The following is a 25,728-nucleotide window of genomic DNA, read 5'->3' on the forward strand; positions in this document are numbered from 1 at the left end:
GTGGACATCTAGAGCAGGTGATACAAGTGAAGGGTCAGAAAAAGATGTAGGTTAGTGATTTTTCTTGGAAAACTGAAGTTTATTGGAGAAAATTCATGTTCGGTGGCTTTAAGATGTAGGGACTCTCAATGTTCTTGAAACAGCTCTTACAAATCACAAAGTCTCCATAATAATCCTCTCTTCCTAACATGTTACCCATTCCCACCCCCTTACTTATTTCTTCTGTTGACCTTAGACAAATAGACAGCCAGATATTTCTCCATCAAAATGGGTTTATTTGGGAACAACAAAGAATTTGCAATTTGGGACATGCGTCCTAAAGGCAAACAGTGCACAGCCCTTCCTACACTCACGGTTCCGTATTTTATCCAGTTATGCACAGTACCTGCACAATGCCTGGGATCGAGGGTGCTCAGGGGATTCTGACAGAACTATGAAGGACCTAAGTCATATCTAGGTGCCTTAGGTCTCCAATAAACACTGTTAACTTATCTAACTAGTGTTGCTTAAAGGGCCCAGAGGCCTGCGACCTATATGCTCTCTCGTGGACACTCTTCACCCACCCGTGGCTCCAACTTCCTGTTCCCGTCACGAGGTAGGAGTCGTCCATATTCAGCTTCTAAAAATAGAAGAAAGGCTGCTTCTAATCGGTGACACTCATGAATGATTACATTAGACGCCTCTCAGTCTGATGGGAAAAGCTATTTCATACTTTTATTAACTCCAAAGGGCCATTTCAATTACAGTCCCAGTTTGGTAAACAAGTTATCAGTGACTTACAGGCTTTACTCCTCTAACGCCCTTTAAAGGGATGCTGATATGCAGCAGAAGTTCATAATTTTGTAAACAGTTATCTTTTGAAAGATTGACATTATCACTAAATGCAAGGGAGCAAGTTCTTTAAAAAAGGTCTCTGCTTCATGTCCTCTATTTTTGTTTTCATTGGGTGTATCTGCGGTTTCCTTGTTGATTTCCTCATTTTATTTACTTTTCAGAGGAGAAAGCCAAGAGTTCTTTGAAGGAAGAAGTTGTTGGAGCGTCCAGCCTCAACCCCACATCAGCATTTTCAGAGCCATCGCCTCGTCTACCAGCTGTTCAGTTATGTGAGACATCCTAATACTATTTACTATGTGAAATATCAACATGTTTGCTTTCAGTTGGATCTATTCAAGTTCTATAGCTAAAAAACAAAAAGCAAAAATAGAATTCATTTTATTTATTTATTTTTTAAATATGTTTCTATTGATTTTAGAGAGGAAGGGAGAGGGAGCGAGAGATAGAAACATCAATGATGAGAGAGAATCATTGATTGGCTGCCTCCTGCACGCCCCACACCTGGGGATCAAGCCTGCAACCCAGGCTTATACCCTGACCAGGAATTGAACCATGTCCTCCTGGTTCATAGGTCAATGCTCAACCACTGAGCTACACTGGCCAGGCAAAATAGAATTCATTTTAGAGAAATCTCAAAATTTGTGCGTCTAAGTACCAAGTGACAAATTCCGAAGTCCACTTATCTTACTTTAGTTCAAATGCCTTCCATAAATCTTGTCAGACAGTTGTAGTCTGCAAGTCTACAGCTCAGCTATTCACAGTATGATCTTGAATAAATTACTTATCTCCTCCATGCCTCCCTTTCCCATCTGTATAATGGAGGCAATAAAAGTCCCACTCTCCTGTGACTATCAGGAAGATGGAATCAGACAATGTGCATAAACAGATTATAGCCAGTGCCTGGCAAAGAGTAAGTTCTTAAAAATCAGTCTTTCTCAAAGTTTGATCTGCGTATCACAGATTTTTGCAATTTGGTCTGCTTCAGAATCAGCTGGGCTGCTAGTTACAAATTCAGATGTCTTTCACTCCTAGAATCCATGCATGCAAAAGTGCTGGAGATGGCACCAGGAATCTGCATGTCTAGCAAGGGCCCTGGGTAAGTCTCGTGCATACTATTTGAGAGTATCTGCAGTAAGTGTTAGTAGCCGTCACCACACTCAGAATATACACAGCACTCGTTTTCTACCAGTGATTTTCAAAGATGAGCCCTCTTGGATTTACTGCCTCAGTATCAATGGGGCACTAATTAAAAACACAGTCTTGGCCTTGGCCAGTGTGGCTCAGTTGCTTAGAGCATTGTCCCGTACACCAAAAAGGTCCCAGGTTCAATTCCAGGTCAGGGCACATGCCTAGATTGTGGGTTCAATGCCCAGACCCAGTCAGGGTGCGTGTGGGAGGCAAATGATTCACGTTTCTCTCTCACATCCATCTCTCCTCTCTCTCTATCTCTCTCCCTCCATCCTCCCCCACCTTACTCCTCTCTCTAAAAATCAATGAAATATCCTCAGGGGAGATATAAAACACACACACACACACACACACACACACACACACACACACCCCAGGTTCTTGAATCCCCAATCCACTGTATTCTGACATCTAGGGATTGAGACTACTGATCTCTATTTTTGTAACTTCTGGAGACTGATGCACAGCCTGCTTTGGGATCCCCTGGCCCACATAACTCATTCCGACACTGGATCATAGCCCTTTATTTTTTTAACCATTTACTCAGTGTCTGCAATACTATGATAAATGTTTGTTGTTGGAATGAGCTGAGCTGAATAAAGGTGTATCTGCCCAAGTAAACCTAACCCTAAGACAGGCTCTGCTTTGGGATTTTCCCCTCCTCATGTCTTGCTAATGTTATATCCCTGGACATTTTACTACTGCATAGTAGTTTTTCCAAAATCTAGTAATTAATGTACCATAATTTTTGTTGTATCTGCTTGTACTATTATGAGAATAACTGCTAGCCGCCCACCCAATATCTATTTCTCCTTCTTTTTATTAAAAAAAACCCTCCAAAATTATTAGGGGTGACAATACTTCCAGTTAAACAATTGTATTTCTGAGCTCCAGCTTATCTGTCATATACACCCTCCCCCAATAATTCCAACATAGACGTCCATTCCACCTGCACCCCACTGGGCTCACTTACATGTCCAAGTTCACACTCATTTGGTTGGATCAGATGTACAGGTACCTCTGACACTGGAAAGAGGTCTCCTTCATGTCTGCTTGTGTGCTCTTTGTAGTTCCCAAACAGGAAGCACTAGAAATGTTATTTCTAAATAGAAAAGTAGCTGTGAAAACATAGCATGACATGTGGTTTTTCTCCTCTCTCTAACTTTATGTTTTCTCCCTCAGATTTCCTTATGCAGTGAACATATTTGTGGCCAGCATGCTCTTTTTGTGATCCTTAAAAGAATCATAAGAAAAATTCCAAGGACATTTGAACATCCTATGAAAGCTCAGCAGAATTAAATGAGACATAGGAAGGCACTGTTTCCAGTGTGGTACCATGCCAGACTTGGAATCTTTCCAAATATGAATGTTTTCTGGATGAAAGGGCCTATGCAAGGGCTTTTAATAACAGGTTTCATATAAAATTACCCTCATTCTAATGAAGTATGAGATCTTACTTCAGATTTATGTAACTGGTAATGTACACTAACCATTAAGACTCTAACTGCAGCCCTAACCAGTATTGGGCTGGGGCTATGGTTAGAGTGTCAGCCTGCGCACCAAAGGTTTTATTCCTAGTCAAGGGCACGTACCTGGGTTGCAGGTTCAATTCCAGTTGCTGGATGGAGTGCATGTAGGAGGCAACCAATCAATGTGTCTCTCTCACATCGATGTTTCTCTCTCTCCCTCCCTTCCACTCTCTCTAAAATCAATGGAAAAAAACAATCCAGGGAGAATTAACAACAACAAAACAAGAATCTAACTACAGAGAGGGGGAGAAAACACCTTGGTTTCTCCCTGTTCCTGTCCTCCAATTTCTACCAGTGCCTCATGTTGGCCTCATTTAAGTAGATAACAGTATCTAATTCACAGGATAACTGAGAATCAAATGAGGTAACATAAGAAAAGTAGGAAGCATTATAAAGAGTGTTAATAGGAGTACATGTTATAAAAGTTTCTACTTTATTAGTAAGGGTTCCTGAAATCCTCACACTCCCTCTTGCCTTGCAGAGCTCATCTATATATATAAAAGCCTAAGTGACCAGCTGACCAGCCGACCAGCCAGTAGCTATGATGTGCACTGACCACCAGGGGGCAGACACTCAATGCAGGAGCAGAAACCACAAGCATGGAAACATGGAACAGACTGATGAATCTCAGAGGGAAGAGGGGAGGGAGTGGGTGGGAAGAGATTAACCAAAGATCTTATATTCATACTAGAGGCCTGGTGCACAGATTTGTTGGGGTCCCTTGGCCTGGCCTGTGGGGATCAGGCTGAAACCAGCTCTCCGATATCCCCCTAGGGGTCCCGGATTGCAAGAGGGTGCAGGCCAGGCCATGGGACCCCACTGGTACACGAATCTGTGCACCAGACCTCTAGTCATATATGAAATGACATTCACTGTCCTATCAGCTCATCCTCAACCAAGTCTGATCCCTGCTACCCATGTGCTAATCCCAGGTTTCAATTGAACACATGGACAGCTCCTTTAATTCTATGAAAAAGGTTGTCTGCAAGGCACTATACTTCCCTAAAGAAAGCCTCTGCAGGTAACACACAAACACACACCCTAACCTGCCTGACACTGAGCATCATGGATCCTCAGACACTGCTCTCTGGGATTTTCCTCATTCCCTGGATCATCAGTAAGTTCTGAAAATTAGCTATTCCAAACTCCTCAAAAACATGCTTCCTGTCTTTTCATCTTGCACTTCCAACGGTTTTGCTTCTTCCTACAGCATCCTCTTATGGGCTTTTCAATTGCCTAACTGTTAGATTTAGTCGACTCCATCGCCACCTTTTGACTCTTGGAGAATTGGTGACCTTTTTCCTTATAGTCTCTTTCTTTCTAATCCATCCTAAGACCTGATGATCAAAGGCAAGGCATGCCTGCTTTTTTCCATAGATTTGCCAGAGATGCATAGCAACTCTGAGACATCCTCACTCTCCGCCAGGAAGGGGCATCTAAGAATAACTCTGGCTTAAACTCACAATGTGGGGAGTAGAAGGTTTAGGATATAAAACACACTAACCAGGACAACACAATGGCTTGTAGATGTACTGTAACTGGTGCCAAAAACTGCCCTGCTTTAGGGGTCTATAAAGGCATTCCTTCTGGCCTTTTCTTTTGCCTCAAACTAATCTTATATCCAACAAATTTTGAGGTCCTTTCCAGCTTTGGTCCCCAAGTGTCCTACACAGTCCTGTCTGCACCCTTTTCTTTCTACCCACATAAACACTCAGTTCTTCTTTCATCCTTATTGTGTGCAAAGGGGTGTGACTTAGGTTAAAGGAAATGATCTCCTTAATATGCAAGCATTTTGGTCTCAGTGGCTGCAAAGATCCATTCTCATTAAATTAAATTGAAAAAGAGATTGTTTAGTTGAAGATGATGGTGATGATGATGCAACAAGTGAAAAAAGTATATTACCTGAGTTTAATTGTACTGCTTTCTCATAAAGAGAATATTAGGAGATAATCTTTTCCTACTGCTTTTATTAATAATCACTAATGATCTATAGTTGATCCCATTCATGAGAAAACTAAGTCATTTGTGAACATAGATTTTTTAAGGCAGAAAGCTACTCAGTATATAAACAGACCTATGTCAAACTAAGAAGCTGAGCAATTTTTAAAAATCCATTCACATTACTAGACCAGGCCATCCCAACTAAATGAGGTAATATGTATTCACACCTGTGGCAAATATGTTTTGAGCATGTGCTATATGCCAAGCACTGTGCTAGGAGCTGGGCATGTTGTGAGAAGCAGAACAGGACAGCACTCCCAGATGGATCATACAGGCTGGAAGAGGGGACAGACGGTACATAAATCATTAAACAATTAAATATTCAATTACAAACTGTGCTAACTGCTGCCACTCATCATGGGGCTTATACAGGAATCTGCCGAGTCAAGTTCACTTTCTCCTACTCTGGAGGCTTTGCTGTTCTAAACTCTGAAATCCCCTTTGCGGTAAATGCCATTACAGGCAAGTGTTAACATGGTCAGTGAATGTCATGCACACACCTGGAATAACAGGTGCATGGATATTCCTGGCTTTCTCTAAATATTTCTGCAAACAGCAGATTCCTTTGTACATGATCCTTCGCCCACACCCTGTTCCCATGACTTTTTTGGGGTAAATGTTTATACAGCTGTTAAAATGAAAAAAAGAGGGAGGAAAAACTTTTAGCGCGCACACACACACACACACACACACACACAACCCCTGTTCAAAACAGATCTCTCTTTCTTTGATTTTCTATCTTCTCAGACTATAAAAAAATCCAAATCAGATCTAGAGAGTTTTGATTCACAGGGAGGCTAATAGAACTGTGAGGTCAGAAAAGCTTCACTGTGGACACCAGGAGTGATAGGTAAAATATTTAACAACCAGCACAGCTACCAATGGAAGCAGAAGCCATCAGGATGCAAGCCCCAGATCCTAAGCCCCATGCACCAGCTGAAGAGCAGGCCTGGGAGGCAGCTTCGGCCTCGTACACCACATTTCTTTTGCCTTCCATTACGTCCCAGCCCCTGTAGGTCTTACATTTGATTCCATTCTTTCAAAATCTTTTATCCAATCAAATATTTATTGGGCACATTCTTTGTCATTGTATCCCAGGAACTGGGTAGTGACAAAGGTGCAAGGTCCCTGTCCTCATGGAACTTAGAGTCTATGGTAGAGACAGGCCAAAACTTCAAGGAAACAAACACATGATTACAAAATTGTGATAATAAACAAAGCAGGTGATGAGATAAGGGATCAGGGGGAGGGAATCACAATTTAAATAAACTCATTCTTATAAGGGTTGTTAGAACTTTTTTAAAAAGTCTTGTAGGAGGTATTTGCATCTTAAAAAGGGACAAAACATTAAGCCAAAGAAATAAATTGCTAATGATGGGATTTCAGCCATAAAATGGCATAATGAGAGAATTATTTGGGGAGAGGGCACATTGGACAGGGGTTTTTCCTAATCCCATAAATCATCTCATCTTGGAAGCTATCTGGGGAGTGTATTTTTAGAGCTGGCCCAAGTTCACAAATACAAAACAGTCCTGGTCTGGAAAGGGGGAACTGCCCAACTGTTCAAGGGGGTTCTTCCTTAGGATGGGACCAAGCAGGGAGGGAGGGGGGACTTTCACTGTTTATTTTACCCAATTCTCTATTGTTGAGTCTTTAATGAGCCTTTACTCTTTTGCCACTTACAAAGTGGGGGAAGGTCTCTTCTAAAGAGCTCATATCTTCATGTATCAACTGTCAATGATTTTGACATTTCTGAATTATTTCAAACTTTAAATTTGAAGTTTGTGGTAATTCGTTATCGCAGTTATAGAAAAGTAGTGCAATTTGCAGGGGTGGGGGAGGGGGGGACAGGATGACACACATTAATCTGCCTCCCACAAGTAGTGTGATGGATTTTTCTAAACATGTGTGTTGTGCACATGCTTGTTTGATAGCCAGGGTTTTTGCCAAATGAACATTTTTACGAGACAGCAATTTTCAGGCAAACCAGTGAAAAAATGAACAGCCTTCACAACAGAACCATGAAGAAAGATCCTAAATAATGACTTTGCTGATTAATCACCATTTTGACTGGTAAGCTCCCTTAATGAGGACATAAGTCATCAGCTAATTACACAAAGCAAGAGTTTGGGAGCACCACCATGGGAGGAGGCAGTGCCCGCTAAGCTACTGATCCGTGCAGCCTTGGAAAGGCCTCAGCCATGGCAGCAGGGCACAACCCCCGCCAGGAATGAACCCGTGTATCCATCAGGCAGATCCCCAAGGCTTAAGATCAGTAGAACCCTAAAGTCCTGAGAAAGTTGTGGTTCTTCCTATTTACATACTAAATAATTCAAACTAAAATTCAGACAACTTTCTAACAGAAAATACATTGCATGCTGGAATTAAAAGAGTTTCCAACAGCAAAATTCTTCATTAGAATTTGAAAAATTCTAATTCAAACTTATTAGTTCCCCAAAGCTAAACCCTTCTCTTTTTTGGGGGGGCGTCACTTTCCTGGTGCTTATAACTACCCACTGGGTGACCCATCTGCACCCCAGTCTAAAGCCTCCAACTTTCATTACATCCCTCTCCACTCCTACCTGCCTCTCCTCGTGGTTTTCAAAGCCCTCCTCAATCTGACTTTGTGTCACCCCACCAGGGAGAGTCTCCCTGATTCTCAATGGGAACTCAGAGCTCATCTGGCCTTTTTTTCATTGGTTCCCCCAAACCTCATGCCAATCCTTCATTTCCACCTTAGCACGCTTGCTCAAAATAATACCCCTTCTCTGAAGGGCTCTCCCCTACTTTATGCCATCTCTTCTCTTCCATGAATCTCTTCCAAAATGCTTCTCCAACGTGGCATTAGCTGCAGAATCACTTAATAGACATTGACTCTGTGCCAAGCATCCAACCAAATGCAATGGACACAGCAGCAAAGACAAACAAGGTCCCCACCCCCAGGAGCTTAGTATCCAGTGAGAAACATAAAAAAAAGGTAAGCAATCACTCCAAATTGTGAAAGGTATAACATTAGCTTCCTATAGCTGCTGTAACCAGTGACCACAAACTCGCTGGCTTAAACCAATAGAATTAATAAGTTAATAATAATGGCTTTCATTTACTAGTATATGGGGCTCTACAGTTTACAATGTGCTTTCACATGCATTATTACTACCACTGACAGGGATGGATGCAGGAGCTCAGAGATTCTTGGTGGGTCACCGAAGAAGAAAGCTCACAAGAGCAGAGTGAGGATCCGAACTGAGTCCTCTGGGCTCGGCGTCCACTGTTTCTCCATGGCATCATGTGGGTACTGTTCTTTCCCAGATAACCTAAGTCTGAGGAGAGCAGTGCAGTATCATGCAAAGCCATTTATTTACCCTTGCTTTGCCTCCATTTCCTTCCTCATCTCTAAAATGAGGCATTTTTTAACAAGTTTCAGAGAGGTGCGTTGTTAGATGTGAAATAGCTATCTTTAGTAGCATGCATGAGTTTACAGTCATTTTTCTTAACTCCTTAACCAGTTCAACCAATCTGCCTGGAACTAGGAGCCAGTCACAGTGCCAGGAACTCTGGGTACAGTAAAATGTTAGGGACAACTCCTTCTCTGGCACACTGTATCTCCAGGAATGTGCTGGTGCAACTTTTGTGTACAACTATCTTTTGAAAAATTGCTTCCAAGGCCAGAGCAGCATGCCCTTTTGTACCATGGCTCTGAGTGCTGTCTCCTGGGGCAAAAAAAACCCCACAAAAACACACACACACAAAAAAACACAAGATGGTACAGCACTGCCTCGAAATGTCACCAACGTCGTCGTGGTCAGTGTCCCATGGCCATATCTGAAGGTCTTCAGTCTACAGTTACTCAACAGCAGATCAGGAACTTAGCTTCTCTTAGGTAATAAAAGCTATTACCTGACTCTTTAAACATTTTGACTTTTCCTCCCTATTTCATAGTCCATAAAGCACCTCTCTGGTGTGGAGGGATTTTTTTATTTCAGGGGAGATATAAGACAGCATGATTTTTCCACCTCTCGATTGCTTATCACTCCCCGCCCCCCTCCGCCCGACACCCCCCGCCCCCAAGCGATGGCACGGTGATTCTGCAACACAGCTTTCCTAATTGCTCAGTTCTGTGAAGATGCCAGTGCCCTGGGGGTCTTCCTGCCCTGCTCCCCGGACCATCTCATTGTGTGCCTGGCATTAGCCGTGCCAGAGCCCGGGTTAATATGTACACCCTGCAACTCATTAGCTGCACATTAGCATGAGAGCCAAGAACCAGCATGAGGGATGCAACAATATGCTGGGGCTTGAGGCAGAGCCTCAGCGGAATCCCATCCTATGCAGAGGTCAGCAGCCTGGCGTCAGCCCCACAGCACACGTGGAGCCCCTTGCACTCACAGTGGCCACTGGGGCAAGATGACAAGTACGGGGCCTCATTAAAAACTGAGGGGGGCAAAATTCCTTGGCAGGACCCCGTGGGCTTCACACCTTTCACTCACATGAAGAATGTATTGGGTTTATCACCAAAATAAGAGAAAGTGGAACATCCAAGTGGCATTATCATATTTCCAGGGATCTGAGCAGAAGTTTAAGCATGTATTGTTAAATTCAAATGTTCTCTTTTAGCCCCTAAATAACACAAGCTGGTTTAAATCTAATGAAGGTAAAAGGATTATAGCATGTATTTCTCCTTCCTTCCTTCCTTCCTTCCTTCCTTCCTTCCTTCCTTCCTTCCTTCCTCCCTCCCTCCATTCCATCCTTCCTCCCTTCCTTCCTTCCTTCCTTCCTTCCTTCCTTCCTTCCTTCCTTCCTTCCTTCCTTCCTTTTTTCCTTCCTTCTCCCTTCCTCCTTCCTGTTTTCTTCTTTCCTTCCCACCAATTTCTTTCTTAACTGAATGCAATAATAAATAGCCCTTGAAAAACTAACTATTCATCCCAGAGCAGAGCATCTCAAATCCTCCCCGGGAATGCCTTCTTTGGCTCACAAAGGCTGCTCACATACCTCCCATCTCCTTTTCTTGGAGGACAACAACCCCGGGGAAAAGTGTATTAGGAAAGAAAGGCTTCCTCAGACTTCCAGGTCTGTCATAGTTCAAGGTAATTATTTAATAGGCCATATGGGTAGGACTGCCATGCTATTACTAACAGTTTCTCTTTTATTTATGGGTAAAACAATGAGGTCAGAGACTACCAGCTGTTAGTGATTTTAGAGATGATGACCCGACCCATCATGGGTACTTAAAATTTGCTTGCTTTTTATGGGACTGGTTTGAATAGGAAAAAAAAATACCGCCGTGTTTAAAATGACAGAGCATGCAGTGCTCACATTTTCATAAAACTACTTAAAAACAAAAGGTCAAACTAATCATACCCACACTGAGGATCAGCTGTCTTGTCAGCACAATTCAAAGAGTAGTTTTTATTCTCAATAATCGCACCTTTTTTTTTTGGCAAAATCCCAGTAAGCGCTTTGCACCGTGACAACCATGAGGCATGCAGGACACCTCTGCTGGTGCCTGTGTTCTTCCTGAAGTGGGATGTGGCTCTTGCAGAACAGGTGGCCCACCCCTTTCAACTGGGCACACAACCTGTGCCCAGGCACGTGCTCACTCATCAATAGGACTCAGCTGGGCTCTGGGAGTTCAACGGTGTAGATTAGAATCAGTGTGTTCTCAGGAGTGTTAAAGGACATAATGCATATGAAACCACTCTATAAAGCACTAAGCAAATATTTCATTGTTGCTATGGTCTGAGTGTTGTTATCCCCCAATTCATATGTTGAAAATCAAATGCCTAAAGGGATGGTATTAGGAGGCGGGGCCTTAGGGAGGTGATTAAAACGTGAGGGCAGAACCCACATGAAGGTAATCAGTGATATTATAAAGGAGATCCTATAAAGCTTTCTCGCCCTTTCCCCCGCGTGAGGCCACAGCGAGAAGTCCACAGTCCTGAAGACAGCCCTCACCCGAGCATGCTAGCACCCTGACCTTGGACTTCCAGCCTCCAGAACTGTGAGAAAACCATTTCTGTCATTAATACATTTCTGTGGTATTTTCTTAGAGCAGCCCACACTGATCAAGACAATTGTTTATTATAACTTGTGTAGTTCTTTGAGTTGGGATATCAAAGAAGAACATTTTTGTGGAAGAGAGATTAGACTGTTCACTTATAAATGAATTTGGTACAATACATAAAGTCCTAGACTATAGTTCATAAGAAGCAATATGCTTCAGGTCTCTAAAATAGTCATGAGCTCACAGACTGACATATACTGGGCAAAGATAGACTGAATATGTAAAACTCACTAGAACTAATAGTAAAGTAGAATAGAGCACCTTGCCCAGTGGGAAGCACTCAAAAAAATGTTGAATTGTTTTCCATCAAGAATTTATGGCGTTAAAAATTTTTTTAAGGCATTCACCTTCCTCCCGCAGTTTGGATGTGGCGCCCCTAGTGGTCAGCCTTAGTTGGCACAACAGCATGCCCAAATACTCTGAGGCTCAAAACTCACCTCCAGGTACCTAGCTCTGGAGAGGCTGGAGTTATTGTCTACAGGGGGTGAGGATGCTGAGCTGAGCCAATCAGGGTGAAAGTGAAAAATAGAATGCAGTTGGACCAAGGGGGATGCCCATGTGACTCTAAAGTTGATTTTCATACATTGCTTAGAAATTGTCTTGGAAGGCAATTCTAAAAATGCAATACAGCAGCATCTGAGTGAAGGTACAATTGCCTAAGGGGTTGCTAAGAAAGGCAGTATCACCTGAAAATAGATATATTGTGTGTTCTAGCCACCCAAGATGAATGGCTGGTCTTAAATGAGGTCATGCATTTGGCGCCTAAACCTTTGCACATGGTATTCCTGATACCTGATCTTTTTCTACCTGATGTTTAAGATTCAGCTTAATACCTTTCTTATCCTCGTAGGCCAAGTTAGCTGATTCCTTCCTATGAGCCTTTATAGGATTTAATAGAGAAATTATAGCAGGGGTGGATCTATATTTGAAATTCTTAGTTTCCGTGTCTGTCTTCTCCGTGTGTTAGTGAATTCCTTGAGAATATCTTGGTATTTCTGGTCCACTGCCTTGCCCATTATAAATAATTAATCTAAAATCACTTCCCTAGTCAGTCCCTTACATCAACATCTCTCATTCCCTTTCTAGCACTTCTCACTATCTGAATTTTGTGTTTCTCTTTATATTATCCATCTCCCCTGCTAAAATGTCAGCTCCAATGCAGCAAGGAACCTGTCTGGCTGCTTACTGTCATATCCCCAGTACTTAAACCTGCCTGGCGTGTTGTATGTACTCAGCAGTCCTTTACTGACTGAGTGAAGGAATTATAGGTGCTCAATAAAGTTTCTCAAATGAACAAGCCAATAACCAATCATACATTTGTTGTTTAAAAATCACTTGATTATTTATAATAAAAAAGACATGCAACCCCTAAAAGATGATGGAAAAGTAAAAAACAAATTTCCTGTGACAGTTCTATTCTGAACTTATGGCTATTGAGTTCTGGATAAAACTACCTTTCAACCTAGTTTTATTCAATCTAAAACCTTGAAGCTTGAAATGGAGGAAAAACAATGTGGGAATGGATCAAATGATGAAATAACGCGTACCAGGTGAAGTTGACTCCTACACTTTAAGGTCCACTTTCTCAGAATAATATCAGGGTCTAGGGCAGGGGTGGGCAAACTTTTTGACTCGAGGGCCACAATGGGTTTTTAAACTGGACCGGAGGGCCGGAACAAAAGCATAGATGGAGTGTTTGTGTGAACTAATATAAATTCAAAGTAAACATCATTACATAAAAGGGTACGGTCTTTTTTTTTTTAGTTTTATTCATTTCAAACGGGCCGGATCCGGCCCGCGGGCCGTAGTTTGCCCACGGCTGGTCTAGGGTGAAGCTTCCAGAAACTTGAATGCCTCCCAGCTATTATTAAGGTCCTTGTTTGTTACAAGAAAAGTTTAAACATAAAATGGAGAAAACAACAAAATACAAGTCTATGGGTTGGTTTCTACAAAATTATCATGAATCCTAAATTCCTACTTATTCCTTCAACTTCTAATCTCAGTGAAATGGAAAATAAGAATCATGAGTATATTATTTTATGCCTTTGCTTAAAATTCATGTTTATACGTTTAGTTACAATTACTTTACTTAATCAAGTTTATATAAACTTTAAAGAGATGTTTTAATAAGTAATAGTTGATTAAATATGGGATTACTTCTACAAGTTTAATAAGGTTTTAGTTAAAATTATACATCTATATGAATTGTACATGTATGTACTGTTTATAATGAGATCTTATTTACATAACTTTGACTTACAACATCTTTCTAGGCATCACGTAATATGCTACTTTATATATGGACTTTTGCTGTGAAATTAAGCAATGGATAACATATGATCTACTTAAATCTTTCCACTTTTTAAAAAAAGTTACTGTATAGTTGTCATACAATATTATATTAGTTTCAGATATAAAACAGTGATTCAACATTTACATACCTTATGAAATGATCATCATGGTAAGTCTAGTCACCACACAGAGTTATTAAAATATTTTTGACTGAATTCTCTATGCTATACTTTATATTCCATGACTGTTTTTATAAGTGGCAGTTTGTACTTCTTAATCCCCTTCACCTATTTTGAGAGTCCCCCACCCCTTGTCCTCTGGCAATCATTAGTTTATTCTCTGTGTTTATGAGTCAGTTTCTGTTTTGTTTGTTCATTCATTTTCTTATTATTTTTTAGATTCCATGCGTAAGTATTTGTCTTTCTCTGTCTTATTTATCTTAGTATAATACTCTCTAGGTCCATCCATGTTGTCAGAAATGGCAATATTTCATTCTTTTTTATCGCTTCATAATATTCTGTTGTGTATATGTACCGTTTCTTTATCCATTCACGTATCGATGGACATTTAGAATGCTTCCATATCTTAGCTATTGTAAATGATGCTGCAATAAACATAGGGCTGTATATGTTCTATATTTCTTAAGATACATACTGAGAAATGGAATTGCTAAATTGTATGGTAGTTCATTTTAATTTTTTGAAGAACCTCCTCAAACCTACCATTTCCCATAATGTTGCATCAATTTACACTCCCACCAACAGTGTACAAAAGTACCCTTTTTCCACATCCTTGCCAACACTTGCTATTTACTCATTTTTAAATAATAACCTTTCTGACAGGTGTGAGGAGATATCTCATTGTGGTTTTGATTTGCATGATTAGTGACATTGAGCATCTTTTCGTGTGTCTGTTGTTGGCCATCTGTATGTCTTCTTTGGAAAACTGCCTTTTCAGGTCCTCTGCCCATTTTTTAAATCAAATTATTTTTTTATATTGAGTTGTAATAGTGCTTTATATATTTTGGATATTTACCCCTAGACCAATGATTTTCAAACTGTTCCATCTCATGGCACACATAAGTTAATTATTAAAATTCTGCAGCACTCCAAAAATATATTTTGTGCAGATTTGACAGATTTACAAAATAATAATAATTATTATTACCTATTCCTTTTTGGTCCGAAGTGACTTTAAAACAAAATCAGGTGCTTATACTTGTATATAAGGATTTCTGGTACCAAGAATTAATCAGATGCTACCTTATTATGTGGTGTGACCAATAAGTTGCAACTCTAGTATATGACCTATGTATTTACGGTTCAAGATAGGGTATTCACACTGGACGGCTTTTGTTGTGTTGGCTGTTGTTCTTTTTTTATTTGACAATCTAAGGGAAAAGAGGTCAGTGCCCCTACCTAAACACTCATGTATTGCATGTTTTAAAACTCTTGCGGCATATCGGTTGAAAATCGCTGACTCGCCGAAACCAGTTTGGCTCAGTGGATTGAGCGTCGGCCTGCGGACTGAAAGGTCCCAGGTTCGATTCCGGTGAAGGGCATGTACCTGGGTTACGGGCACATCCCCAGTAGGAGATGTGCAGGAGGCAGCTGATCGATGTTTCTCTCTCATCGATGTTTCTGACTCTCTATCTCTCTCCCTTCCTCTCTGTAAAAAATCAATAAAATATATTAAAAAAAGAAAAAGAAAAAGAAAATCGCTGACTGACTGCTATTGACTGCAGAGCGTCTTGGTGTGTGTTGTGTGTCTGTGTTGGGAGATCTGGGTATACAGAAGTTAATGTTCATCTGAAGTTCTTGGGAAGCACAGACATGCCTACCTGCTCCATCATCACCGATGGAGTCCCCCGACACACTTTTTCCCAATGCCTCTGACAAGAATCCAATTTGGGTGATTTAGATTTCTCCTTTTTTCATTCCCATTAGTGGAGGTGCAATTGAGCAGAGAGAAGCCCTGCCAGTAGACAACAAACTAGGGAAAAGGAGTTATAGCAAAGAGTCTAGGAAACCCAACTAAGAAGAATCAGACAAGCCATAATTTATACAAGATTTAGTCTGTATGCAGAGCAGAGACTGAGAGAACAAATAGCGAGGAGTGGGGAGGTAGAGAGGTGAGAGAGGTAGGAGAGAGGTAAGTGAACTATACAGCCACATGTTTTGGAACCATAATTAAGTTGTTTGGCAAATAAGTGCAATGATAAGTATTGCCAGTGCTATTTTAGAAGTCTTTCAGGAAAGGAGGAAAATGTCAGTTTTACTTAGGGCAACAGGGGCCTTAGCCAATGGGTAATTATAACCAGGAACCAACTCCAATCCCAACTTGTCCCTCCTACTAATGCTCCCAAGGATTCACTCTTTACTAATTCTTTCTTCTTACTTTCCTAGAGATCTCTTCCACTCGTTGACTCTCCCTCTCTACACGGTACTCCCAATACCTATCCCTAACTTTGTTCTCAGCAGAGTTCTAGACCAGTAGTCCACCAGTTTCCCAGTGGTGCAACAGCAATGAAAGGATCAGATATTTGCATAATTCTGAATAGTTCTTATAATGCTATACTAGGGGCCCAGTGCATGAAATTCGTGCATGGGGGGGTAGGTCCCTCAGCCCAACCTGCACCCTCTCCAATCTGGGAGCCCTCAGGGGAGCCCTCTCCAATCCAGGAGTTTCTGTCTGTCTTTGCAATCATATGAGTGAATTGTCTGAGACCCCAACCCACTTTGGTTTGTTGCTCACAGAATAGTAGAGGTCTTTTTTTTTTCTTTGCTTCATTGGTGGAGATTTCCTAGAAGTTGCAGGATATCTTCCTTTTAATTTTTCCTCGACACTCTGACTTTATTTATGTCTCTCACCTTTGCTTTCCCTCCATCTCCCACCCACAACAGTAACTTGCTCCAGGCTCACTTTGCTCTAGTGTCCAGGAGATCCTGCAACACGTCTGCCACCAGAACTACGATTCCCAGCATTCCTGGTGCTCCCCACGCTCTGGGCTTCCACTTCTGGTCCAGGGGCTGCCACTAGAACTATGATTCCCAGAATTACTGGTTCTCCCCACGCTCTTGGTTTCCACTTCCAGTCCAGGGCTTGTAGAAACCAAAAGAACTAGGGATTCCAGCCGCCCTCAGGCCAGGCTGACAGGACCAGACACTCCAGTGGTGTCCCTGGGACCCCAGCCGCTTGGCGCCGGAACGTGCTGGCCACAGGCTCAGAGTGGGCAGGGTCCCGGGGATGCCTGCAGTGTCGCCCCGGCTACGCAGTGGGCAGGCGGGTGTCCCGCCCCCAGCCGCTCAGTGCCTGCGTGCATGCGTGCTTCCCACAGGCCTGCCATCTTTGTCGGGTTAATTTGCATACTCACTCCTGATTTGCTGTGGGCATTTCAGCGGGATAGTAAATTTACATATTTATCGATTATTAGTATAGATAAGCATAGTCAGGTCCACCTCGGTATTATGCCCTGGAGATCACAGACACATGAGTTTTAGTCTCATACCTAATGTAAACTAGCTGCCTGACTATGGTCAAGTGACATAAAGTTGCCAATTCATATTTTATTGTTTTTTTTCTGTATATTCTAGCTCAGGGGTCCTCAAACTTTTTAAACAGGGGGCCAGTTCACTGTCCCTCAGACCGTTGGAGGGCCGGACTATAGTTTAAAAAAAAAAACTATGAACAAATTCCTATGCACACTGCACATATCTTATTTTGAAGTAAAAAAACAAAATGGGAACAAATACAATATTTGTATTTGCATGTGGCCCGCGGGCCATAGTTTGAGGACCCCTGTTCTAGCTTAAAGCTCTTATAGCAATCTATGGTACTTAATGCTCATGGAATAAGTGGACATGTATCTGAGCTGTGTTACTGGGACAACAAAGCAACTAGCAACAGAGCAACTGGGCTTAGAAGCCACATTTTCTGATTTCTAATCTAGTGTTCTTTTCATTAAAAAGAATGATAACTTGATTGAAAATAAAGAACAGCCACTCAAAGTCCATCACACCTACCCTGCACCTGACTCAAATTGAGACACTTGACATTTTCAAGTAAGGATCCCTGAGCTACACCAAGTTCATGGCCTGAGAGTTGTTATGTGAAAGGATGATTGCTTGGAACAAAGAAATGAGGGTCAGGTGCCTGGACCTGACCACTCTGAACACATAATGTAAAACTGTAATCTATTCCCAGAAAATGTGTTGCAGTGTCTACAAGTTCTGGTTGACACCACTGGCCCACTGAGTTATTCATTAGATAAACTTAGACTGCCCACCTACTATTTCCCAGACACTGCCTAGGCACTGGAGTTATAGACCTAAGTCATCTCTTTTCTCTGGAAGGTTACAACCTGTATGTTAAAATGGATCAAGGAATATTTCAGGGCCTCTCCCAACTCATTAGAAAGGGATGTGAGTAGGATTAATTCTGAGAGTTCTGCTTGACCTCTATGGCTCCATGAAGACCCCCACTTCTTTCTCAACACAGACCATATATAAATATGGATGTTCTTAACTCAGATTCTAGAACTCTAGATACACCTATATTTCTTTCCCTAATTCTCAATCAAATCAATATAAAGAATTTCAAATTTACTCACTTGATAAACCAGGGAATTGATTCAGTTTATAGGTCCTGAAAATACCAACTTGAAGGAGTTTCAAGATGGAAAAATGAAATGTGTTACTTTGTATGGCATTTGTAATATGGCAACCTAGTCCTGTTAGAGTAAAAGGTCCAAGCCAAAATTGTAACAATGCAAAGAGAATTTCAAAGCCTTAAAAAATAGTTCATGGTGTGAGGGAGGAAGGAGTGAGTAAGTACCAGGGTGAGGTACTAAAATTTGAATACAGTTGTCACTAAAAGTAAACTTGTAGTTGGTGGATGTAACCATGTGCACGTCACAGAGATATCTTTGTCTTTCTGCCACTTAAAGTCCCATGAAATCTGCTGGAATTATCCTCCCCTGACGTAAACACACCAGTGATTTTAGTAGATGTTGTTGGTCCTCTGCCAAAATTCCCTGAACTAGGTGGGTGCATCCAACCCTCACCTCATGTGGATATTGACTGATCACAGGTTAACCGTTCTCCTTCTCTAAAGAATTGCCCTTGGCTGATGGGAGTGGTCCGAAACTAATGGCTGACTTATGGGGGCACCAAATGCTGACTGCCTTGGCTTGAGGTTGGAGAGCTCTGTGCTGCCATCCACAGGCTGAGCTCCTTGTGGGATTGGGCTGAGGCTAGATTTTAGCTGATACCACTTCTATGCCTAGTGGCCTCCCTGTCTATGCTGCTATGCTGCTTCTCTCACTTCCTTACAGGTTTCTCCTAAGAGTTGCTGGGTTAATTCAATCAAGAGGCCATTATACTCAGGTGGGTCCGATGTCATGGCAGCTGACAATTCTAAGCCTATAAATGCGATAAGGTTGCAAAACAAAACCAAGGACAACCCACCATAAACAGCTGATTAGGCTTTAAGCTACAGCCAATCAATACTTTCCTAACTTTGCTTCTGCATTTTTTCTATTTGAGCTCCTGTCCATGCTAACTTCCTGTTTAGTGCTACCCAATTGGAGTCCATTTTTGCCCAAACTCAAGATTTTCAATATACCTCAGTTTATCTGTTAACAGAGTCCTCCCTGAGAAGCCCCCATCTCAGACTGGGCCTCTAAAGACTTCAAATACATTCATCAATGGATTATCTATCTCATAAAGAAAGGGCAATGTATAATGACCAATAAAATAAAGTTTAGCAAAGTCTGCTAGCCATACAACCAGGCACAGAGAACTTTTTATCTCAGGTCCTACAATCTTCTCCAAAGAAACCGAATCAGGCCCATTTGTAAATGGGAATCCGCTTACAAAAACAAAATGTACGTGTCCCTGTCTCTCCTCCATGGGCAGCTCTGACGTTTCCACCTTGGTGAGAATGACTCACATAACTAAATTGCACTGTGAAGTCATGTAAAAAAAATGGGCATATTTTCGTGTTTTCATTATGGCTGCTGCTGCCAACTACCCACCCATCCATCCCAATGTTAAATCCCAGTTTTTACTGGAGAGACTGCAAGATGGGGGAATCTGAATTATATTCACATTGGCGCATTTACTTTAAACACTTAGCAGAAAGATAAGCAAACTACTGCCAGGTTTTCCTGGGTCTTGCCCCATCTCAGAGGTGACGCACTCAGGAACTTGATGACTGCCTTTTAAAGCCACACAGCAGACTTATTAGCACTTAATTGCATTAACAGCCTGTGTTTCCCAGCAGAGCAAAGAGTCTTGATTTAGAGATGATGCAATTCAGGGTAGCCTGGACAGTGGTTCTATTTCTGTTTATCAGGTTGGTGTTCCCTCAGCTCAGAGACTATTTTCTCCCTGGAAGAAGCGGTGGGGATTTCCTACTTGGGTGATTTGTAGGCAGATGGTGGAGCTGATATATTTGGAGGCTCCAGAAATATCATTCCATTAATTACACTGCCGAGGTCTTGATTACCAGCAGCCTGTTTTACTCAGGCCAGGGCTACTTTACATTTACACTTGGGACTCTTCTGCTGCAGGTGGGCAATGTAGCCAGAGTATGAAATTACTGGGTTGGTTATATTTAGCTGGAATTCTTTTGGGATAAATAAATTGCTATTACTGAGTCTAAAATTCATAATAGTCTAGTGAATTATGTGAGAATACAGAAAATAGATACATGGATATGAATAGATATGTTGATAGATATATATGTTAATAGAGATGGGTGAATAGAGATAAATAAATATAGATATGCCTAGATGGATGAATGGATACATAGATATGGATGGTAAGAGAAATGAATGGGCAGATAAAGGAAAAGATATATACATAGATGAGGAGAGAGAGAGAGAAAGAGAAAGAGAAAGGAGAGAGAGAGAGAGAGAGAGAGAGAGAGGTGGAGGGAGAGAGTGAATAGATAGACAAGAGATAAAGAGAGAGGTGGAGGTAGCAGTCCTGCCTTTGCACAGTAGTGCTGGACAATAAAAATGATGGTGCAAGCTAAAACCATACTATGTCATCTTACCAATCAGTGGGAGAAATTAATATTGTTCTGTGGCCTTTGAAAATGTTTATTAAAACATTAAAATTGTTTTACTGTCAGTTATCAATGCACAGGAAAGTGAAAGAGTAACACTAATGTTTATTTAGTACTATAATCTATAATTTAAAACATTAAAAAGGTGGAGAATTAACTGCCTTATTTCCTTGTCCAAACCTTCTCAAGCATAGTCTGAACCGTGCTGGTCACCTGCTCCTCATAACTTACGCTACAGAGCAAGCATCTTTTCTAGGCCTGGGAAAGTTGTCATCCTCCTTTCTAAGTTTGCATCAGCAAGAGACAGTTTCTACTCTGTACTTTCAATGATGTGAAATATCTCTAAGAGGTCCTTTCATGTGACGTTTGCCATGGGCATCACTTCTTCTGGGGCATCTTCATCCTTCCCTCTTCATCTATGTTTAGAAGTTGCCCTTCACCACGTTCTGCAGGTTATAAATTAGGAGGCTCTTGAAGAGTATCAGTGTCTACATTCCCATGGTCAGCTCTTCTATAATTCCAGATACATTTCATCTTTCTTGGACAGTTCCCCGTCTCTATCATCCATTCTTGTACAATGCCACATAGATTTATCCATTGGAGACAGAAGGAAATACAACCACTCACTTTGCTGTCTGTCTGTAAATTGATTAACAGACACACAGTGACGAACCAGAGACAGGCTTTGAAAGAAGTGACCTGACTGGCCACTGGTCAGAATGTACATCTGCTGTTTACATAGTGAGGTGTGGACTCGGGCTTGCAGCAAAGTTTTTACTTTATGAAATTTAATCACAGTTAATATATCATGGTAAATGGAATAGGAACCATGTTAAGAGACTGGTGTTATCTAATTAAAACATGGAAACATGCAAAATATGGCCAGCTGTGTATGTGGTATGTGTGTGTGTGTGTGTGTGTGTGTGTGTGTGTGTGTGTTTATTATCTAGTCTTCCCCTAACCTATGTTATTGAAGATGATTTCAGTCTTTGTAGGACCTGTTCTTTGGGCTTCACAATATAAAATAAATGTAGAGGATTGTTGTGGGGGATATGGAGGGATGGATCTAGCCAGAGGTTCAATTGATTGGCATAGTCAATAATAGGCGGAAGAACAGAGGAGAGGACCTCTTCTCTTTGATTTGTGTCATGGGAGGAAGGAGAGCAGTTGAAGATTGAAATGGATGTGGATAGAAGAGTAAATATTTTAGTAAAAGATTTTTACACACTGTCAGTGCTGGTGTGTAAATTCTGCCCACTGTAGACTAAATGCTTGTGTCCCACCAAAATTCATATGTTGAAGCTCCAATGTGATGGTATTTGGAGGTGGGACCTTTGGGAGGTAATTAGGCCATAAAGGAAGAGCCCCCACCATGGGATTAGTGTCCTTATAAGAAGAGGAGAGCTGGCCCTTTCTCTCTGCCATGTGAGGACACCACGAGAAGAAGGCTCTCTGTGAACCAGGAAGAGGGCTTCCACCAGAACCTCACCACCCTGGCATCTCAATCTGATATCCAGCCCCCAGACCTGGGAGAAATACATTTCTGTGCAAGCCACCTAGTCTATGGTGTTATACCAGCCCCAACTGGTGAACACACCCCTTATTTCCATAAAGTCAAATAAAGGATTTTGAGTGTTTCTGATAGGTCTCTTAGCTCTGAAACTATGATATTGCTCCAACACTGGATTCTGGGGCCCCTCACTCATAGGGCCACATAATCCCTGGGCTCTGCACCTTAGTGGAACATTCTGGGCTTGGGAGTTTGAAAGAAGGGCTCAAACTCTGTTCAGCCACTTGCTAGAGGAGTGATGTTAGCAAAGTAACTCGATTTCTCCAAGCTTACCTCATAGGTCAGAGATGATTACAGCACATGGCCTGAAACAGACCAGGCACATCATAAGTACTAATTACCAGCTTCCTTTCCTCCAACAATATCCTCTTAGGCACAGTGATATAAATGCTCTCCTTTGAAAGAATCTGAAGTAGATATGAGGAAAGCTGAGAACTGAACTTGCATCTCAGAGCTTCCAACTGGTTTTTGTTGTTTTGTGGTGTTGTGCTTTTACTCTGACAAGAAACAGTTTGCAAGTTGAGATAACAAGGTTAAGCAAAGGCAATGCCTGATGAACCAAGCACAAACCAATCCAGCAATTCTGCCACGTCCCTGTTTATTATTTTTCTAGGTAGCAAGAGAGTCAGGGCTTCATTTATCTTTCTTTTTTCTGTACCCAGACAGTTTAAACAACTTAATGGTAACTGTAAAAAGATTAAATTAAGGACAATGATAAAAAGTGTGTTTGAGACATGCTGTATTTAATAATTCAGGGTAGGGATTACAGATCAGGGATGTTAATGGGGAAGACTTTATATTGGGCACCTGGCCCTTCTATAGTGAGGGCACTGACAGGAGAAAGCAGTACAGGACACACCACTGTGTGTAGTTGACAGAAGCAGGAAGTCAAAGACAGGAATATGGCCCCAGTTCAAAGGCCACTAGCCCAACACTGACCTTGATACTGTAGGGAGTGCAGAGAACGGTTACTAGAGTTCAAGGAAAGAATAAAACATTGCAGTGAATGAGCTCCAGGAAATTCTTTTGAGTTAAAGAAAAGGAATAATGATATCACAGCATGGTCCCTCTCTCTAATTATTTCTGTATTTTTATTTAGAGTGTAACTTTAGATAAAGTGCCTTCATCCTCTGGGCCCAGATTCCTTCTTTTTAGAGAGAAGAGGTTGGGTTAAGTTACTGCCTTAGTTCAGGTTGCTATAGGAGATTACCATAGACTGGGTGGCTTAAACAACAAACATTTATTTCTCACAATTTTGGAGGCTTGAAGTCTAACATGGATCCTTGTGAGGGCCCCCTTCCTGGTTTGTAGAAAGCTACCCTCTTGTTGTATCCTTATATGGTGGACAGAGAGCGCCCTGGTCTCTTCATTCCCTATAAGGGCACCAATCCCATTATGGGCACTCTACTCTTATGACTTCATCTAAATCTAATTACCTCCCAAAGACCTCACCTCTAAATACCATCACATTAAGGATTAGGACTTCAACATGTGGGTCTTGGGGGACACGAACACTCCACCCAGAGCAATCACCCCTAAGTTTCCTTCTCTCTGCTTTTGCATATGAAGGTTCCCTACTGGCCACCAAATCAAAATCAAACCATCTGTCCAGCTTTCAAAATCTTCCATAAGTGGATGTCATCCAAGATGCTAGACTTGCTTGTCACCTTCCTCCTGAATGAACCATCACCTCCCTTTAGACAAGTCTATGGCCTGCCTTCCCTATGAGCTATATTAATCCATTACTTTCACTTTCCCCCCCTCCGGCTCCTTGTCCTCCCTTGGAGTGCACTGAACTCTCCCTGTTGACTCAAGAACTAGCCATTTTGCGGGAGCCATTCTTCCAGTCCCCAGACCATCTCACAGAGAAGAATAATGCTAATAAAAAGTTTCCCCCTGTGTAGTATAGATGAGGTTTTAGGATTTGTACTTAATAGGATTTCAAAAGAAGTTGTTGTTTCATATCATTTTAGTTCATGTAAATGCCAGTTCTAAAAGCTCAAAATTAAATATAATATGTACAAATCTTGTTCCAGAGCTACTGTTATTAATCTATAAAATCAAAGGTTAACAGTATAGGAAAAGACAAAGGACATCAACTTACGGTAAACTGCAGCTGAAGTATAGGATCATACTTTATATTTTTTCTAAATACCAAGCAAATTTGCTGATATTTGTGATAATATAAGAAAGTCACAGTATTGAGGGTTTGCCATTCATTGTAACATTTTGCTAAAAAACACTCATATGTCTCCACACTAGGATTCAGTATTAAATGTTTATTCAGAAAAAAATTCTAGTTTGAGTTGGTTCCCGCAAACTTGATCTGTGGTAACTGTTTGAGAAGTTTTGAAGATGAAGGCAATAAAAGATAGTCTTGCTTCTGATAACTGTCTATGATAAGTTATTATTTCTTTTATGGATACAATGCATAATACAATTTAAAGAAACATCTAGTAATGATTAACTGAAACGATATCAAAAGAAAAGAAATATTCTAAAAACAGGAAGAGCTTTTTATGCACCTTTATTACTGCACCATGGAAATGCCAAATAATGTCTCTACTGATAATTTGGGATGAGCAAAAGGAATAGAAGATCATTTATAAGTGAGAAAATGGAACCTAAGGACAAATTTTCAATATCATTAATATTGACCCAATACAATTTTCAACTATCCAAACAGTAATGATTTTAAATGTATTTTACATTGAAAGAGATGAAAGAAAAGGATCTTTGAGAGTTGAGACCACCTCAGTTACTTAGAAGGTAGTCTAAGGAGAAATGTGTGGTTTCTGTTTATTATGATTTCAGAGCTCCTACAACCTGCACTGTCCCTTTAGTCCTTTGAAATCTGTGAGAGATGGGACAATACCAAACCAAACAGTTCACTGAGTGTTGAACTGTGTGGCTGAGCCCCACGCATGAACTGGTACAAACAAAGAACAATGGTGGAAAACAGCCGAACTCTGTGTTCAAGTATTATTTTCAAGTGCCATTTGACTGGGGCTTCTCAGATGACATGGTTCCCTGGCAGGAAAGCTGTTATTGTGACAATCATTATTCCCATTTACCGCCTATTAGAATGTGAGTCACTGGGAGGTCAAGCTGTCCCAAAAGCTCAGTGTTCCTGAGCACTCAAGGTCAAGTTCAAGGGACAGCAATCAGGTATAGGGACAATGGCA

The 25,728-nt window shown here is 41.3% G+C and overlaps 1 protein-coding gene across 1 annotated transcript in view; it reads right to left on the reverse strand.

Annotated features, from left to right (window-relative positions):
- Nucleotides 1–25,728, reverse strand: part of SNTB1 (syntrophin beta 1) — a 193,201-nt gene that overhangs the window by 33,201 nt on the left and 134,272 nt on the right.

This window comes from Myotis lucifugus, unplaced genomic scaffold, assembly GCF_000147115.1.
Source record: "Myotis lucifugus unplaced genomic scaffold, Myoluc2.0 scaffold_17, whole genome shotgun sequence".
NCBI lineage: Eukaryota > Metazoa > Chordata > Mammalia > Chiroptera > Vespertilionidae > Myotis > Myotis lucifugus.